Source organism: Notechis scutatus, chromosome 4 (assembly GCF_049901735.1).
Source record: "Notechis scutatus isolate UNSWTSFEM ecotype Mainland chromosome 4, rNotScu1.2, whole genome shotgun sequence".
Lineage (NCBI taxonomy): Eukaryota > Metazoa > Chordata > Lepidosauria > Squamata > Elapidae > Notechis > Notechis scutatus.
In genome coordinates, this window is record NC_142012.1 from 133,159,555 (window position 1) to 133,179,507 (window position 19,953).

Genomic DNA, 19,953 nt, shown 5'->3' on the forward strand with positions numbered 1-19,953 from the left:
ATACCCTTTTAATATTGGGTACAAAGTCACAAAAATGATGTTGGAGTGGCTTGTGACTTTATTTTCCTTACGTTGCCACCAGCTTACTTACCACAGACATTTCTGCTTATGATAACTTATTCTCCAACTCATTTAGCTGATTACTTTGTTTCTTTTATACATAGCCCTAGGCCAAACCCCAGAAAAATGCATGACTTCCATTTGGAGTCTCCCATGTCACATTCAAGAAATATGGCCGTGCAAAAATGTTTATTTCTTTATAATGGTTTTTCTTTATAAAAGTAATGAGTAGGTGGAAACCAGTTCCCTTTAAAAAGTAATATCAGCTATAACAAAATTATAGTAATTATTGGAATTTTATTTCTTTGTAGCAATCATTTTAATTTAGTGTAATAAAATGTAACTAGTTTTATTGCATCGATTAGTTCATTTATAAAATCCAAATTTCTAGGTATCGTTCATAGTGCAGTAACCATAAAGTACAATTGGAATCACAACTCATCAAATTCACATTATATATAAACATTTTACACTTTCATTGCTATAAACATGTAAAACAAAATCCCTCATTAGAACAAGTCCATTGGTCTGCTTGAAATTGGTTCACAAAAAGCTGACATGTCTGTAAGGAAGGCATTAAGCTTTATCTCTTTGGTAATTTGATTCGTCACCATGCTAGAATTTTATATTTTTAATTGCAAAAAGAAGAAGAAAAGATTTGTCAGGAGTTGTGCAATCAGAATGCTTTGGGATGAGTGTTTTTTTTTTTTTATAGCACATGCCATTTGAATGTGCATCCAAAGAAAAGAATTGGAGACTTGGTTACAATCTAAAAATTTATACACTCCAAAATCCATGTGCCTGTTACACTGTCAGATTTTGTGTCAAAGACCAGTAACTAACAAAGGCATTTCCTGGTAGTAACTAGTTAGCCACTGTAAATTCCACTTATTCAATATAAAATTTTCACCACTGAAATACCCTACCCATCAAATAACTTTAAAAAGCTGATCTTCAAGAATAATCCCATTATGAAACCATGATCAAAATTTGGGCATAGTTGGTATGATTTTTTTTCTGTTTAGGTTATTGTTATGCCTTTAAAATTTAATTGTTTTGTTCATTACAATTGAATATTGTCACTGTGCTTATTGGAAGTATACTGGTCATTTATTTAAGATAGTTGATGGAGATTTGCAAAATAGAAAATATAATAAACTAACGAGAAACTGAGTATATGTTTTTGGGTTTAGGGCATGGAATATCTCTGCTTCAGAACAGAAGAAAACTACAAATTACAAGCAGAACTGCCAATTACACAGTCTCTCTGAAGAATACCAAAGATCAGCAGCCTTGCCAGAAGCTCAGCATTTACTGTGATCCTGCTTAGAAGTTTTCTTGAACTTCTGTGAGATTTATGAATACAGAAATACTTCAGAATTTTAACTATATTTTCTACACTGTCAGCCAATCAACTGAATTAGTCAAGAAATGTTTTCTCTTTTCTCTCCTATCCTGTCTAATTTATACTTCCAGCATAAGGAAATACATTAACACAAAACAGAAAATATCAACTTTTTTGAAGGGGGTTTAAAGATTATTGGAGATATATATTGTAGCTATAATAAGGTTTCCTTAATTCAAGTTAAGTACAAATGTAGAAACAAAAGATTAGCAAAGATAATTCCATCAAGATTATTTTATCGTACATTTCTTCAAACTGGATTATTTCCTCAGGTTAAACTGGTATCTTCAAATATGTTTGCCTAGACTGATTTGGTTTACATAATTTACTAGACCCTGAGGATCATTAAATGTTGTGACTTTTCACAGGAATAATGATTTCCTGAGTGCTGAATGATGTTCCTGAGAAGCCAGCACTTGTCTTTGAAGTGGCTAATCTAAGAGTAGCTGCTGAAATCTTTTTAGTAGGATTGGGCTCCATGCTCCAATGCTATCCTAATTGATTCCAATTAGCAACACAACCTGTTCCAAAGGCTTTTACCATTGCAACATTATGTATGCTAAAATGGGTACTCTGTATTTTGGGCGGAGGAATGTGCAGGCATAACAATTCTGGATAATTAATGATTGAACAGTGCTAATAAAATTGCCTGTTAATGTGAATATAACATACAAGCAGTTCCTCATTTTAACTTTAACAATTTAAAATAAACACCTGTCCTTGAAATCTATCATGTGTCCCTTCTATAACTTTCCAAAACAACTGTTTTAAGTCAGGCACATTTCTAGGCTTAAGCATCGAGACTTATGCCAAAGTTTAACAATTTGTGACTTATTGGTATGGTGGTTTCAGTGAATGGGTTATATTTCCATCCCTTTTATTTCTTTAGTTTTGGCTTGCATATTGTCATTTGTAGGAATACAGCAATTATGGTTGGTAAACCATTGTTATATCTCAGAACTGCATATAATTCAAATGTTATTGCAGAGATAATAAACATTGGTTAAATGAAAGATGGTTTAATATGGTGTACAAACTTGGAATGTGTTGGCTATAAAATGTTTTCAACTCCTAAGACAGCTTGATGGATGATACGATAAAGCTGTCATCAGAGTAACCTTGCCATATTGTTTTGCATCACTTAATAAAGAGAATCTACTAGAGATTGGCAAATGACTGAAAAGATCATCACATTTCCTGTTTACCTTTGACACTTCACATTTAGACCCAGACCCTGCTCACATGCCAGATGGCAAGTCCAGCACAATTTCAAGCTGCTGTTGCAGCAAATGAGATGATCACTGCCTGCCTCTAGAGAACTAGGAATGCCAGATTACTTCTTTCTTTCAGGAGGTAACTTATTGCCAATCATTAAACAGCTTGTCTGGATGTAGCTAATTCAAAAACTGACAATAGAAACAAACTGATGTTCAACCTAATTATTTCTTTAGAAATCACTGGTGAAATGAAGCCTTCTCTATAAAAGAACAAGAGAGTTCCCTTTGTATTATCATTGGTTCAAGATTTAATGCTTCAGTTAATGCTAAGTAATTTTGCACCACAGTCATGTGTAAATATACCCAAAACACCACTGATATGAATAAATAGGACTTCATAACTTTTATGATTAGAGTTGGAAGGGACCTTTTAAGTCATCTAGTCCAACCCCCCCCCCCCCCCGCCGCCCAAGCAGGAGACCCTACACTATTTCTAACAAATAGCAGTCCAATCTTGTCTTGAAAGCCTCCAGTGATGAAGTTCCCACAACTTCCGAAGGCAAGTTGTTCCATTGGTTGGTCTCACTGTCAAAAAATTTCTCCTTATTTCTAGGTTGAACCTCTCCTTGATCAGTTTCCATCCATTATTCCTTGTCTGGCCTTCAGGTGCCTTGGAAAATAGCTTGACCCCTTCCTCTTGGTGGCAGCCCCTCAAATATTGGAACACTGGTATCATGTCTTCCCTGGTCTTTCTCTTCACTTAGGATTATCAGACAAATTGGATCCAGTTTTGGGTATGGAGATGAGAAAAAGCACATGGGAGTAAATTCTGCTAAAAAATTGCATTGTTTAATAAAAAATTTTAAATTAAAGTAAAAAACAACTCTACAAAAATAGATATTCAATACAGTATTTCTACACCCATAAATTGTAATACTACTGTTAACCATCATCTCAGTGCAGCAGTTTAAAGTGAAGATACAATTCTGCTCTGGGATTAGAATGAACTTTTTAAATTTAGTCTCAGAGCCAGCAATTATCTTTTTGTGTGTAAGTTTTTTTTATTTTATGACAACAAACATAAACAAACATAAACATAAAAAAACAAATAAAACCTCCTTTCAATTGTAAACTATGTTGGTTGGTATGTATTTCTTGTGCATAATATCTACAGTCTTTCCCTCTTAGATTTAAATTTACATTCAGATTATATTAATCAACTTTCCATGTCATGTTATATTATTACATCATCATTAGACTTTAATTGCAAGTTCACATTATCCTTTTAGAGCAAATTTCAGTTTTTGCTAGTTCTAATTCATATTGTAATTCATTCCATAATAATCAATTATATTGTAACATATCATTACTATTGTATTATATTTACTATTGTATTGTATTTATATTGCAATATATTTCATTTTCCTATTTTTCTATCTAGCCATTGATAAAATGAATCCCATATTTTATAATATTCTTTTTCTTCTTGCTTTCTAATTGCCAATGTTAATCTACTCATCTCTGCTCATTCCATTATTTTCTTAATCACCTCCTCCTCTATTGGGATTTTTTCATTTTTCCAATTTTGAGCAAATACAATTCTAACTGCAGTTAAAACATTAATGATCAAATATGTCCATTCTCTGTTGTATCCTTCAGGTAAGATACCCAATAAAAATATATCTGGTTTCAAGTCTATATGCTGGTTTGTCATTTTTTCCAGCCATGTATGAATTTTAGTCCAGTATCTTTTCGCTTCCACACACATCCACCACATATGGTAATATGATCCAGTATCTGATGACATTTCCAACATTTCGCCAATTGTCCTTGAACATCCTTGCATCCATGCTGGGGGTAGATGCCACCTGTAAACAACTTATACAAATTCTTTTTATGTGCTGTCGACATTGTTAATTTATAGTTTCAAGTCCATAGTTTCTGCCATTTTTCTAAATCTATCCCATATCCAAAATTCCCCCCCAAGCTATCATTATTTCTTTAGCTTGTTCTTCTTCGAATATCACTCCAAGTAAATAGCCATATAATTTTTTAATCATCCTCTCCTCAGTACCGGTTAAGATTTTATCTAATTCAATAAGTTCTTTGTAAAACCCTTCTGTCTTACTATCTTTATCATATCTAGAATGTATTTGCACATATGAATACCAATTCATCTTTATCTCTGTCCATCTAATTCTTGCTTTGTTTCGAGTTCACCCTTCTCATTTAGTATTTCACTATATCTAATTATGTGTTCCATTTTAAAAATGATTGGATATGCGAATGTCTCTATAGTTGATAACTAGATTGGTATTTTCATATAATGTTGTTTCCTTATTTTTTCCCATGTTGACAAAAAAGCATCTTGAATATAATGCCTCCTGAAATACCCATGTGTTTTACTTTCCTTATACCATAAAAATGCGTGCTACCCCAATTGTAAATCATGATCGTCCAGTGTTAACAATCTAGTATTTCTCAAAACAATTCATTCTTTCACCCACATCAGTGTTACTGCCTGGTATAATTCCCGACTGGGTAATCCAAAACCTCCTCTCATTCTAGCATCTTGTAACAATTTTAATTTAATTGTTGCCTTCTTTCTCTGCCATATATATTTCAACATTATTTTGTTTAAGTCCTCAAAATATTCTTTTCCTAATTTAATTGAAATTGTCTGAAACAAATATAATATCCTTGGTAGTATGTTCATTTTAATTGTAGCTATTCACCCTATTAGAGATAGTTGTAAATTTCCCCATTTTTTCAAATCTGTTGTTTTAATTTATAATAATTATCTTCCTTTAATGTTCCACATCTTGCTGTTAATTGTATTCCCAAATATTTTATTTGTGATCTGGATATTCAGTCTGTCTGTCAATTCTTTCCTTTGTTTTTCAACTAAAATCTTAGTTTTATCTTTATTTATTTTTAGTCATGCCACCTGTCCATATTCTTCGATCTTTTCTATCAATTTAGTCACTGTTTTCAATGGTTCCTCCAATATGGAAACCAGATCATCTGCAAATGCTTATAATTTATATTCCTCCTTTTTTATTTTCATTCCCTTTATTTCTCTATTATCCATGATATTTCTATTTAATACCTCCAAAGTCAGTACAAACAACAGTGGCGACAGAGGACATCCTTGTCTAGTTCCTGTTTTAATGTTAATATTATCTGTCAAATCTCCACTTATCATTACTCTTGCAGATTGTTTATAATATATTGCCTCAATTGTCTTAATGAATATTTCTCCAAAGTCCATCACTTCCATTTGCAATAACATGAATTGCCAATTTACATTGTCGAAGACCTTTTGCGAATCTAAAAATACCAAGGCCATTTGCTTCTCTGGGTGTGTTTCATAATATTCCAATGTATTCAAGATTATTCTCATGTTGTCTTTAATTTGCCTCTTAGGCAGAAATCCATTTTGATCAGAGTGTATAAAGTGGTTCAAGTATCCTTTGAGTCTTTCTGCCATTATTGAGGCAAATATTTTATAGTCTGCATTTAGCAGGAATATAGGTCTATAGTTTTTTATTTGTTGTAGGTTGGTGACCTCTTTGGTATAAGAGTAATATAGGCCTCTGTCCATGAATGAGGTATTTTGTTTTTTGACAAAACCTCATTCATTACTTCAAGCATTGCAATGCTTAAGGATTCCTGTAAAGTCTTATAGAATTCTACTGGTAGCCCATCTGGGCCCAGAGCCTTTGCAGTATTTTGTCTATTTATTGCCTCCGTCAGTTCCATCATTGATATTTCCCCTTCTAACATTATCTTAATGTCCCTCGGGTATTTGGGATAGCTCTGCTTTTTGCAAATATTACTTAATTTTTTCTTCTTTGATATTCTCTTGGTCATATAAGTTTGTCATAGTACATCTGTACTATCTCTTTTTTTCTTCATTTCCATTATAAACTGTTCCATGATCATCTATTAATTGTATTATCTTTTTTGTTTCTCCCTCCTTTTTCAATTTATATGCCAGCCATCTGCCTGTTTGCATTTTCGAAGAAGTTCTGTTTAACTCTCCTGATTTTTTGAGCTAGCTCCTCTTTTTCCATCAACCTCATTTTGTGTTTAACTATTTCCATTTTATTTTTAATATTCTTCTTTTGTAGATATTTTTATAGTTCTTTCTCAAGTTTTTTGTAGTCTTCCTCTAACATTTGTTGCGTTTGTCTTTTTAAAAAATGTTTCTTCTTCTTTCTTTTTTTTTTTTAAACAAGTTTTATTAAAAGTTTCAACAACAAACAAATCATTACATATTAAATCTTTCCCTGTCTTTCTACAATAATTTCCCCAATATTCTCATAAAACACAAACAAACACAAACAAACATAAAAAAAAATCTTTTAGTAAAGTACCTTGGCCCCAGTTACCTCTCTTTGCATGGGCTAAAATAATAGCACATATCACTCTTCACATTTCTATCTTATTTAATCCATCTTAATTAAATCATTAAATTTGTATCTTTTGCCCATTCATTTATCCCTCTATCTCTTCTTATAATAAAAAAAAAAATTTCTCCTGAAATCACTAATCAGAGTATGATGCCTTTCTATCCTCCCCCTAAGTTAGTAAAATTAACATTCAGCATAACAAATACCCAATTTGGTTCTGCTTGGTACATTCTATCCACCAAAAATGTTTAAATACATTGTATCCTCCTTCCCTTCGATATTTTATTACATTTTAAAAATCAATCATTATTAAAAACTTCAACATTTTAATTTCTTATTAAATCTTAAACCATTCTAATTTACTATTTCAAATATAAATGTTACAATACCATCTTCTGTACCTTAGCAGAATCTTTCTTACAGAAAATTATATTTCATCCTTTGTCTCTAAAAAAATCCTCTTCTCCCATCCAATTTTAAAGCTTTGAGGCTTTTCTCCGCCTTTCCCCTTTCTTTCTTCCCCACCAAATCTTCCTACCCCCTTCTTCTTCTAACCTCTGCCTTGCTAGGATCCCTTCTCTGTTGTGTTCCCTTTTTCTCTTGTTTGTTATCATTATATTTACTTTGCATCATATTTTCTCTTTCTCAAATGTTTTTTAGATCTTAAGTCCTTCATTTTCCTTGCTCTCTTCCTTCCTTCTTCCTTAGATAAGTTTTGGGATTCAATGAAGATGGCGTCTTCGTCTCTTCCTTGTTGTTCTTCTTCCGTTTCCATCTGTTCCATTGTCTGTTGGTAATTGACCAGCGCCATTTCTAGAAATAGAAAAGCTTTTTCCATGCCATCTTTGCAGGCTGCTTTTGTTTGCTCATATTCATCCTCAGGTCTTCAAAAAGGAAAGCCATTATGAATAAATCTTTTCTTTTCTTTATTCCTCTTTCTTCTTACACCAACCAAATATTCCGAGAGAAAGGCAAAAACAATCCCAAAATCCACAATCCTCAATAAATCCAAGCAAGTCAAAATTCCCCTTCCTCTTCCAGGGTGGTATCAAACAAATAAAAAAAAGAATCCAAGTCTATATTTTAAAGCCTTATTAAGATTGTATTTCTGTCCTCAAGTCTTCAAGGCATCTCCTCCAACAAGATCCAAATGTATATATTTTCTTTATCCTCTCCTTCCGGCTTAATTCCGTCGGGAGGGAGGTAAATTTCCCTTCAGCACCTCAAAATAGCCGCTTTTTTTCTCTTGTGGAAGAAATCATCAGAAAACCATCTTTCCAGGAATTAAATTAGATAAATCTCAAAGCCCTGGGTCGACCAAGAAGAACTTTCACTTTCAATAACTTTCTCTTCTTCCTCCTACGCATACTTGCCCGGCTGTCAACTTCTTTGTGGCGGCCATTGCGGACCGCCGCTGCACTGCGTCCTGGTAACAGGGGTTCTGCCGCCAGGGAGGGGGTCTGCAACACCCCAAACCCTTCCTCCGGATCCCCTTACCTTCAGCTACCCCTGCAGGGCAGCCTTGCTCCGCACCCGTCCGGGTCGGAGCCCAAAACTAGCGCGGCAGGGATCGCGCCATTCGCGAATCCCTACCGCTCACGAAGCCGACAAACCGGAAACCTCCATGTTTCTTCTTCTTGTATAATTTATAATCAGACCACTGGCATAGGCCTTCATGGTATCCCATAGATTTTGTAATGAAGTTTCTTCCCTGTTGTTTTCTTTAAAAAAAAAAGGCAATTCTTTGTCCATATTTTGTATAAATTCTTTTTTCTTCAATATAGAATTATTCAAAGTCCATCTTGATCTTTTCCTTTGTCCCTGCCACTTGACCCATATTGGATTATGGTCCGCCCAAGTACTTGTTTCTTTGTTTACTTCTTGTATGTTAGAGATTAATTCTATTGACATCCAGATCATATCTATTCTTGATCATGAAAATACGTCTGTTGGAGTAAAATGTATATTGTCTATTCTTTTTTTTTTCATTTCAACAAGTACTCTTTATTTCATTTGACCAAGTATTCTTTAAAATCAGTCTGAGAGATTTACTTTTGCTAACGAACATTGTCTGTTCTGCAAACCAAATGGAGAGTGAAAATTCACAAACCATTTCTGTCTAGCCAACTGTAGTACGGATATAATCTAAATCTAGGTACATCCACTACTGAAAGGCAGTAGATTCAGAACTGAAGAATTTAAAGAATAAAAAAGGGACATATAAGTAGAAGACACAAGTTCACTTGGCATATGTAACTGCCATGATCCGTTCAAGTAGTTTTAGTTGAAACAAAGTGCTATTTCACATTTCACATAGAAAAAAGGCAGTCTAAGAGACAGAACAGAAAGGGGGAAAAAACCAGGCTGAAGACGGTCAAGAGACTTAAAACTTGAAGGTATCAGGACTGTCTTGAATTTGGAATGTATATGCATCAGAACCAAACTCTGGAACAACATTATCATCTTCCTCCTCTGCTGAAAAATATTTTTCAATCAGAGTTGCAGCCGATTTGTAAACTTGCTCATTTTCATGGGATTGTAGAATTTCAATTTTGTCTAAGCCACCACATTCTTCAATCAAGATGCACAGCTTTTCAATCTCACCTATTTTTTCAGCATAAAAATATTAGTAATAGCATCCAGAATCACCAGGACTGTTTTGTTGTCTTTAACCACAAGTAGATCCAATAATGGCTCTAATACACCTGTCTGGACAAGGTAAATGATCTGGCCAATTGTTCCTCCACTTGTATAGTTGGTCACTGCCCATATAGATTCCTTCTGGGATTTAAAGTCTCCCTTTTTAAAAGATGCTAACAAGATATGGAACAAGCCCATGGTTGACAACCTTCTGGATCTGATCCTGGCGGCCAGCAGTTATATTAGACATAGTCCATGCAGCTTCTTTCTGGATGTTGTTTTTGGGGTGAATAAGCAGACTTGGGAAGACAGCTAGTGTTCCAGCATCTATTACACTTTGAGTTTGCTCATCAGTCCCCATTACAATGTTTCCTATAGCTCTTAATGATGGAGTCATTATTGGAACTTCTTCACATGTTAGCAGTTTCATCAGTTGTGGCACTAGGCCAGTTTTGACCACGACTTCAATTCTATCATTTGAGCCATCAGTCAAATAAGAAATAACCCAGCATGTGTCTGTCAAAACTTCATGGTCATGGTAATGCAATAGGCGAACTAAAGTGGGCAGAATCTGTTCAACAGCTTCAATGGGTGGTGCAGGATTCTTGTTATGGCAGAGGTTTGACAAAGTCCAAGTTATGTTACGCAGGTAGCCAAGAGTTATAGAAGAGAGATCAGGAACAGCAAGCAGAGCCAAAAGTGGATCGAGTGCACCATATTTAATAACTAAGTCTCTATAAGCAGAGCCATCACCTGCAATATTCCCCAAAGCCCATACAGCTTGCTCACTAATGTGAGTATGAGGAGAAGCCAGTAGAGATATAAAGGCAGGAATTGCTCCACCCTCTACTACAGCTTTTGTCTGGTCTGATGTGCTGGAAGCAATATTGGTGAGTGCCCAAACAGCTTCAAACTAAATAGGGCTGCAGTTTGCTTTTCCCCAAAAGGACACAAATTTTGGTATCAAGCCAGCTCTAATAATTTGGTCTATAGGGGGCTGCTTTTCTCAGGATAGCAGTTTCCTGGCAGCCTGAGTAGCCTGCAGCTGGAATTCTAAATTAGTATTGTTAATGCCTTTAACAATTTCTTCAACAGACCAGTGGACAGCAACCTGATTGCCCCAATTTTCTTGCAGAAGTGAAGTGGCATTATCTGGAAAAGTGCCTACATTTCACCTTTTAAGCATCTGGTGATCTTTTTTAGCTCTTCTCAGCTCTACATTGATTTCCATTCGTTGTCGCCTCATTTCATTGGAATCTTTGCCCTTGTTCTTGAATAGGTTCAGGCGGGCAGCCATTGCCCCAGCATTCTCATTGGTAGACATGGCGATTGTTATACAGATCTGTCTCTAAACCCGACAGTGCCCCAACACATTGTGCCGAACTGCTGGAGCTGAGAAGCCCCCACTCTCATTTTCCCTCATATATTGTCTATTCTTAACATTCATTTCTCTCCAAACATCTCGAATGCTTAATTCCTCTATCATCTTGAAGAAAGATTTTGGTAGTATCTTTCTATTTTGTTTATTAGCTTTCTGTGTTTTATAGTCCAATTTTGTGTCCACAATCACGTTAAAATCTCCCAAGATGTATACATTGTCATATTCCAATTCTATTATTTTCCTTCGCAATTTTCTATAGAATTCTTCTTGCTTTTCATTTGGAGCATAGATTGCTTTAATTGTGTTCTTAATGTATAAAACTACTCCTCTTTTTGTTGTTGTGCCAATGAAGTATATAGATTCCCAATTTTAGGATGTTTCAATACTTGTACGTATTGTTTTTTTAATATGAACTTCTTGCAAGTAGATTATATCTAGTTTTAATTTTTTGAATTTAAGAAATGTTTTTTTCCTTTTGATGGCAGAATTCAATCCATTTATATTTATTGTAATCAATTTCTTTTCTTCCATTGTTTATACTTTTTATGTAGGGTTTATTGCTCTCATTGTTCTTTGCTCTCTTGCTTCTTTTAGTTCCACCCTGCCACCTACTGCTCCCTCTTCTCGTATCTTTTCATCTCTTTTTTCTTTACCTCTTATTTCAACCATCTCCTCTTGGAGTTTAACTATTTCTTCTTCTCGTATTCTCTCCTCTTCTTTTCCTCTAAAATATTCACCATAAAATAATTCCGCTTTCTCTATTGAATCCATTCTATGTCTTTGCTCTTGCCAAGTAAATATTAAACCTTCTGGAATCAACCATCTATAATTCACTTCCTTCTTAATTAGAATTTTTGCCAAGAATTGATATTCTCTTCTCAAGTCTCTCACTTTTCTTGGTACTTGTTTTAGGACTGTAATCTCCTTTCCTTTATATTTCAATGGATCATCCCTTTCACTCTGTAATATTTGTGTTTTAATTGCTTTCTTAGTAAATCTTACATGGACTTCTCTAGGTAATTTGTTTCTCATTGCATATCTTGTATGCATTTGAAACACTTCATCTATTCTATCCATCATTTTCTCTTTGGATATCTTCAAGGCTACTGTCAGCACTTCTATAATTATTTCTGCAAGGTTGTCTCCCTTATATTTCTCAATATTTTGAAATCTGAGATAGAAATCTGCCCTGCCATCTCTCAGGCCAACATTCCACTTCCTTTGTCCTGTTCAATAACTGTCAGCCTGCTATCAATTTCTCCAATTTTTAAAATCTGTCTGATCTCCTTTTTCTTCTATCTTTTGAAATCTTTCTTCATTCTTCATCATCATTTGTTGTATATTCTCTAGTTTTTCATCTGTTTTCTCTGTTCTCTCCTCTATTCTTTCCATTTGTTTCCCTTGTTCTTGTATTGCTTGCATTGTCATTTGCAATGTGACCTCCATTTCCTCCCCCTCTCTTCTCTTTCTCTTTCTCCTGCTGTAACATAGTGTGAATTGATCGCTGACCACTGAGCGGAGAGGAGGAAGGAAGAATTGATAAGCCTGTAGCAGTTGTCTTCCTCATCTCCAATTAGTTGCAGTCCTAGTCAATAAGTATCTGTTTATAACACCAAAAACAATCTTCAGGTTCTTCTTTACCTCAATCCAATTATAAAGGGAAAAAGAATTAAAAATAAAGATAAAGATAAAAGAAAAAGTTATGAAGAAAAACCAGTTTCATCCAAAAAGCCAGAGAGACTGAAATATAAAAAACATAAAAAGCAAGAAAAAAGGTGAAAAAATATTTAAAAATATAAAGTAATCCACAAATGGTATTAAAAAGGGAACAGGAAAACCAAAAAAGAAGAGAAAAAAATGTTATATTCCAACAGTAAGACCAAAGCCAAACTGAAGGGTTTTTTAAAAAAAAAAATCCAGAAAGATCAGGCCAAGAATGACTACCAGCCATCAAAGAAAAAAAAGAAAGAAAAAAGAAAAGATTCAGTTTAAGTTTAAAAATGTTTCACAAAGTAAATCACTGCTACCATACATAATGTGCCAAGGCACATTATCAAAGTTTCAACAAATTTCAACAAAATATAGTCCAGGGTCACAGTAGACTCTTTTCTTTCAACTTCAATCTCCAGCCATTTGAATTGTTTTACAAGAGGAATACCTGCATAAATATTTATTCAGTGCTCAGCTCTCTATCTTCTCTTCATGTAAACAGTCTATAACTAGGAAGATTTTGTCACAATTCATTCCTTCAATTTCTTCAAAAAGATTTTTTAAAGCCTGTTGCTTTACTTTGCTTGACTTTCACTCCTTCATTATGGTGCAACCAAGAAAGGGAAAAAAAACCTGAAAAGTTTCTAATGTATAGAATTCCCTTTTAAAGAGAAAAAGGAAAACTAACAAAATATCAAACTTCTCCCTCTAAAATATGTGTTAAAATTTGTCTTTCATTAATTATAGTTATAAAGTCCAGTCCAGTTAAAAAAAATCCTTAGTAAAAATGCAATAAAAAAGCTCTAATTGGTTTTGACAAAAGGCTCAATTTTGGTGCTTGTTTCCTTTTCTGTCTTCTATATTCTTAGAATCTTCCCTCCCTTAAGGTGCTCTCTTATTTCTTGCCAGAATAAAAATTAAAATCTCACCCAGAGCTGACACACTTTCTTCTTCTTCCATTCCGGAGCTGTCCCAACCTTCCAGCAGCTTCAATGGCCGCTTTCCTCCACAGCTGGATTGGAGAGCTTTTCCTGGATCAACCAGGGACTTTGCAGTGTCCTTGGGATTGACAGGATGAGCTCTCCTTGACTACCATCTCTATGGGATGGGTTAGATCCAAATGGATCATCAAGCTGCGGGAATATAGACACCAGTCCCGGAGCCCCGGAAAAGCTCATTGTATCATTGTGATGTCAGCCCCAACCCCTCAGAACCAGCAATTATCAATAAGCTAGATCAATGTGTCCTATTATTTTTGATAATTTCTTTTCACTGAATCTGTTTTCTTTACCAAGTGACTTTCCTATGTGCTTTTCATCTTCCAATTATCAAACTTGAGGGGTAACGTGCCTTAGGGATTGTAAAGATACTTCGGTTAATTTAATATAATTTAGTTGTGCTTTGATAAGTAACTACATAAATATAACTTTTAAACATTCTCTCTCTCTCTCTCTCTCTCTCTCTCTCTCTCACACACACACACACACACACACACAGAGAGAGAGAGAGAGAGAGAGAGAGAGAGAGAGAGAGAGAGAGAGAGAGAGCACTATTCTTTTCAATGTGCTTGGAAACCTTACAGAAGTCTTTGAACAGCACATTTTCATCCTGCAACACATGTTTGTGGACAAGGTAAAGGTAAAGGTTCCCCTTGCACATATGTGCTAGTCGTTTCCGGCTCTAGGGGGTGGTGCTCATCTTCATTACAAAGTTAAAGAGCCAGCGCTGTCCAAAGATCTCTCCATGGTCATGTGGCCAGCATGACTAAAGGTACACAGAACACTGTTACCTTCCCACCAAAATGGTCCCTATTTTTCTACTTGCATTTTTACATGCTTTTGAACTGCTAGGTTGGCGATGCTGGGACAAGTAATGGGAGCTCATTCCATTACATGGTGCTAGGGATTTGAACTGCCAAACTGCTGAACTTTCTGATTGACAAGCTCAGCATCTTAGCCATGGAGCCACTGTGTCCCTTGTGGACAAGAGACTATAGCAAAAGCACTTAAATCTATATACCACTTCACAGTGCTTTACAGCGCTTTCTAAGCGGTTTACAGAGTCAGCATATTGACACCAACAATCTTGTTCCTTATTTTACCACCCTCAGAAGGATGAGTCAATCTTGAGCTGGTGAGAATCGAACTGCTGAACTGCCAGCAGTCAGCAGAAGTAAGCTACAGTACCACGTTCTAACCTCTGTACCATCATGCCTCAGTACTGCCTGTTTAGAAGTTTTCTTTCAATGCATGTAACCCCTGTAGATAATCTTTAAGTAGTTTGCTTTACATAAGTATATTGAAATTCTTAACCCAATTAAAGAAGCAATATAATTCCCAGAAATTCAGAACTAAATAGTAGTTGCTTCTCTGAGGAATTAGAAGGCCTGCAGATAATATTTTAAGAGTTGCCAAGGAAATACTAAAAATGAATCTGATCAGGCACTAAAAGTATAATCTTCTCTGAGTCACACTGTCACTTTAGTAACTACATCAAAACAGTCATGTAATTTCCTTGGCAACACTATATGGTGGTTTGCATTTGCCACCTTAAAAAAAGAAGAAGCGACACCTCAGTCTAGACTCCAGGGATTCCCTGGACCAGACAAACCATGCTTACATTCTTAACTCAAACAGACAGCATGGAAGACTTTTAAAAGGGGGCATAGAAAGAGAATTAATTGCTACCAAAAATACAAGTGAGATACACCTACATTGTACACATACTGTAGTTAGCTAAAATGTATTAACACATATATCAACATTTTGTGAGTATTAATCTAGATTGCCAGCAGATATAGATGAGCTGGTGTAGCACAGTTACAGTAAAAGTGCAGAAGAACTGTCATTATTGCTACCAAATCTGAACATAAGAACCTGGACACATATTAGATGCAGGAATGAAATAATATAAAACTCCTTCTTTTTTCTGTCTTCTATAAACAATGTTGATTTTTTTTCAGTCCAGATATGATAGTTCTAATATGCATCTTAACTATTTCTGTTCAAAGAGTCAAAATTTTACTATTTTCTTGCCATATAGCATGAGTGTCAAATTCACGTCATCACGGCGGTGTCATATGACATATCCCTCTTCGCTAAACTGGGTGTGGGCATGGCCAGCATGTGACGCATCCAGCCCGTGGGCCGGGAATTTGATAGTCCTGTCGTATAGTATTTGTTATTTTCCCAGGTCTTCCATTTAATCCACTTTGCCTTGGTTTTCTTCAGTCTTTTTCCAGATTCTTTTCTGCAAAAGAAAAATAATCTGCAAACAGTTAAAAAATACAATGTACTGCATTCAGTCTGCATAATTAAGGGCTTTATATTTAGTTCCTACATCACCAAGGGATACAAAAGATCAAATTCAAACTGATAATGCAAACTGCCCCTGTGTGAAAACACAGCAGATCAGAAGCTGTGATCCTAGAAAAATAAATAACATTCCCATTGAATAAATATTAGGAATTGTTAATTAATAGGTAGGAATGGTATTTGTCAAAAAGTGGAACAGCATGTGAAAAAAACCCCCGCTAATGAGAATATGCAAGGTGATGAGAGCTAATGAGATTCACCAGCATTATGTAATAAGACAGTTTGAAAGCTTATGTGCACTGATTTCTAGACCAGTGATTTCCAACTGCTAGATTAACCACAAGCAATTTGAAGCAGGCTGTCTAAGATTTTTCTTTAAAAGAACACTGTAGACTTACTCATATCATGTTCTGGATATATAAAATGTGTGCAGGGAGGAATCGAGGTTCTCTCTGCATGCAGAGGGTTGAGCTTTATTTGACTCAGAACAGCATCCAGAATTTGCCATTGGTGCAAAATGACTACGAACTAATGGATTACTAGGCACAAGATAAAGCAAAGGCTCTGCTTTATAGATTGTGATACTGCAATCCTCTAAAACTATGTTTTCAAGTTTGGCAACTTTAAGATGTGTGAACTATAATGCCAGCATGAATTCCACATATTTTGAAGTTATCATGAGTGGTGCAGTGGTTAGAATGCAGTATGCAGGCTAGCTTCTCACAGCCAGGAGTTTGATCCTAACCTGCCTTTCATTCTTCTGAAGTCAGTAAAATGAAGACCCAGATTGTTGAGGGCAATATGCTGACTCTGTGAACTGCTTAGAGAGTGTTGTAAAGCACTATGAAGCTGTATATAAGTCTAAGTGCTATTTCTATTGCTATTACCAAGTTTGAAAAAAAAAACCACAGATTTGTCCAAAAGAATAAACAACTATTTTGATCCCACCCTTTGCTTGATAAAATAAAAAAATAAAAATGGTGATTGGCAGATAGTTTTGGCAAATTGCTAGTGCCACAGGTTTAGCTATCTTTCATGGCTTCTTAAATTTAGACTTTGTTCTGCCAGTTAAGTTGGATCCTCACAAGCAGGGTATGGTTTTCCCAGCCAAAATTGTCAAATATACTCATTGTTTTTGCTTGTTGCTTTGCCTATACAAGGTCTCTATGAACCTGCTCAGATAAAACAGGAGTGAATTTTCACAGGCAAAGCAGGACCACTTTAAAAACTTTTGCTGGTATTTGCTTCCTGCGTGACCTGCTGTCAGTTTTATTTATTAATTTACTATCTAAGATCAAATCAACAACTTTTATAATACATAAAAGGATTAAGGAATACATTGCGTGTATGAATTACATAAAAGCCAGATACTATCAAAGTTGTGAAGAATATGCCAGCCAATATCTATGGAGTAAAGCTATGGATAAAAATGCCTTTAATACATTGGTCACTTAAAAGAAAAGCTATGATCTCCTCATTATGAGGGAAAACAGACTTTGTAATTATTGGGCTTATAACTTTTAATTGCTGGTATATATAAAGTAGATTTTAAAATAAAACATGGGTTACAGATTCAATAGCTAAAATTCAACAAATGTTGAATATACAATGCTAAAATATCTTCCAGTTTTTGCCCTGATTGGTAAATGTCACATTCTGGGCCAGGAAAAAAAACTCTCTCATGTGGACTAATTCTATTGTGAGTAGAGGAGGATCATACTCAGGGGTGGGATTCAAATTTTTTAACAACCGGTTCTGTAGGCGTGGCTTAGTTGGTGGGTGTGGCTTGGTGGTCATGTGACTAGCTGGGTGTGGCCAAGTCAACATCACTCACATCGAGGCACATATCCCCTTGCCTGGTCTCTCATGACTGTAGAGATTCTGCAACAGTTGTAACTGTGAAAAATGGTCATAAGTCACTTTTTTCAGTGCCATTGTAACTTTGAATGGTCACTCCACACAAGCAAAGTACCAGCAAAGGAGGGGGGAAAAACTCCTGAAACAGGAAGTCTAGTCCTGCCAAGAATGTAATAAGGGTTAACGGAGAGGCAGTTTCTGTAAACAGCACCAGAATGTTTCCTTCCTGCCTTCCTTACAGGATTAGGCCAGTAATTTCTTCTAACAACCAGTTCTCCTAACTGCTTAGAATGTTAACAACCGGTTCTAGCGAATAGGTGCGAACTGGTAGAATCCCACCCCTGATCATACCCAAAGGTTTGATCTTGAAAAGATGAAAGGGAACATATTTTATAATTGTTAGAGATGCTATTATAGCCCTTATTGTTAATTTCCTGGCTTGATTACCCCAACAAGATAGAAGATTGGAAATAATTGCCTACATATTTAAAAGATTTCACAGAGCAGGTTTGGATGATGTTTTTGCTTTTCCTGTACAAACTAATTTTATTTTTTTTAAGAATTGTGCTCTCACTCTGAGTTGCTTTTGTTTCCCAAATAGAAGAAAACCACTTTTAAGATTTCTCTGCTGTAAGAGAAGGATGTCTCTCTGCAGCATGAAAGAAGCTTTTATTCTGCATTGTTCCAATGTTATGAATGCATTTCCCCTGATATTGCATTTGCTCTCCAGTGACAGCCTTTAGGATATCTGTAAAAATGCACTTGCTTTCCTGGGAGTTTAAAGATAAAATGATTAGTATTAATTTTAGCTTGCCTTTTAATATTTTATATTCTGCTTTTTTCAGGTTTTGTTAGCTGCCTTGTTTATTCATTAAAAATAATTGTGGGTCACCAGCCAATGAATCAAACACATTATATTAAATATATAATTTGATAACTCTTTTTGGAAAGCTCTGGAGACCACATCCATCCTTGGACCAATAGCTTATTTATATTGTCTATAAATCTGGTATGCAGATACCATCAAAGCTTTGTCCAAGGTATACAATCTTTCCAATCTTTTTATCCTTTCCACATTTAACTGATTAATGACAGAAAGCATAATGGATCCTAAGAAAAGCAAAGAAAAAAAATTCATATTTTACTTTTAATGTGGAACAAAACAAACAGATGCATATTTTCCCCGGCATTATACATTGCACCTCTTTCTTATAAGCAAAGCTTTGGGCTGTTTGGTTGCAACGCTACAGCTATAATATTTTATATTCTAGGAGCTGCAGTATAAGATATCTCAAGCAAATTAGGGGAAACTATCTTAGAAACAGCAGAAAGATTAAAAGAACGACATCTCCTTTTGTTCTCTTTTTGAAAAAGCCTTTGCTGCAAGTCTTACTTTAGAATTTGAGTGGAAATAAAGATTCTAGGAATCCATTCTAGCTATAAAAAGATTTGTAATGAAAACATTGCCAATTGTAGTCTTTATCTATGGAGTTCAAAGCATGAAAATAAAATTTAAGCAAGGAAAGGTACAGCAAACAGATTGTTGGGAAAGGGCTGGGTGCTTTTATGCTCTTTTATTGCAATGTTTATGGCCTTGCAAGTGATGATAAAGGTAATCAAATCTCATGCTTCAGAGCATATATTCAAGAGTCATTTTCTTCCCCCAATGCAAAATTTGGCATTCCACAATAAACTGGAATGTATATTTAGTAATTGCTTCCATCGAAATTATGTGTTAGAGGCCATAAATAGAGACTGATGAATACCTCTGTCTCTTTTAATAACCTTGAAATCAGGACTTTCATTTTTACAAAAAGTGGATTAACCCTGAGTAAGATATTTGCTGAAAACACCCCAATCATTGAAAACCATAGCACAGACATGTCATCCACTATCAAAATTCCAGCATCGCAGCTTTGTCTGGTGAAGGACTGTAAAAGTATAAATGTCTGGA

General features: G+C 35.2%; 1 long non-coding RNA gene and 1 pseudogene across 1 annotated transcript in view; one reads left to right on the plus strand and one right to left on the minus strand.

Moving 5' to 3' along the window:
- LOC148130920 (uncharacterized) overlaps nucleotides 1-19,953 on the plus strand; it is a 90,141-nt gene that overhangs the window by 17,658 nt on the left and 52,530 nt on the right. The gene's annotated exons all lie outside the window — the stretch shown is intronic.
- Nucleotides 9,372-11,090, minus strand: LOC113431644 (importin subunit alpha-1 pseudogene; annotated as a pseudogene).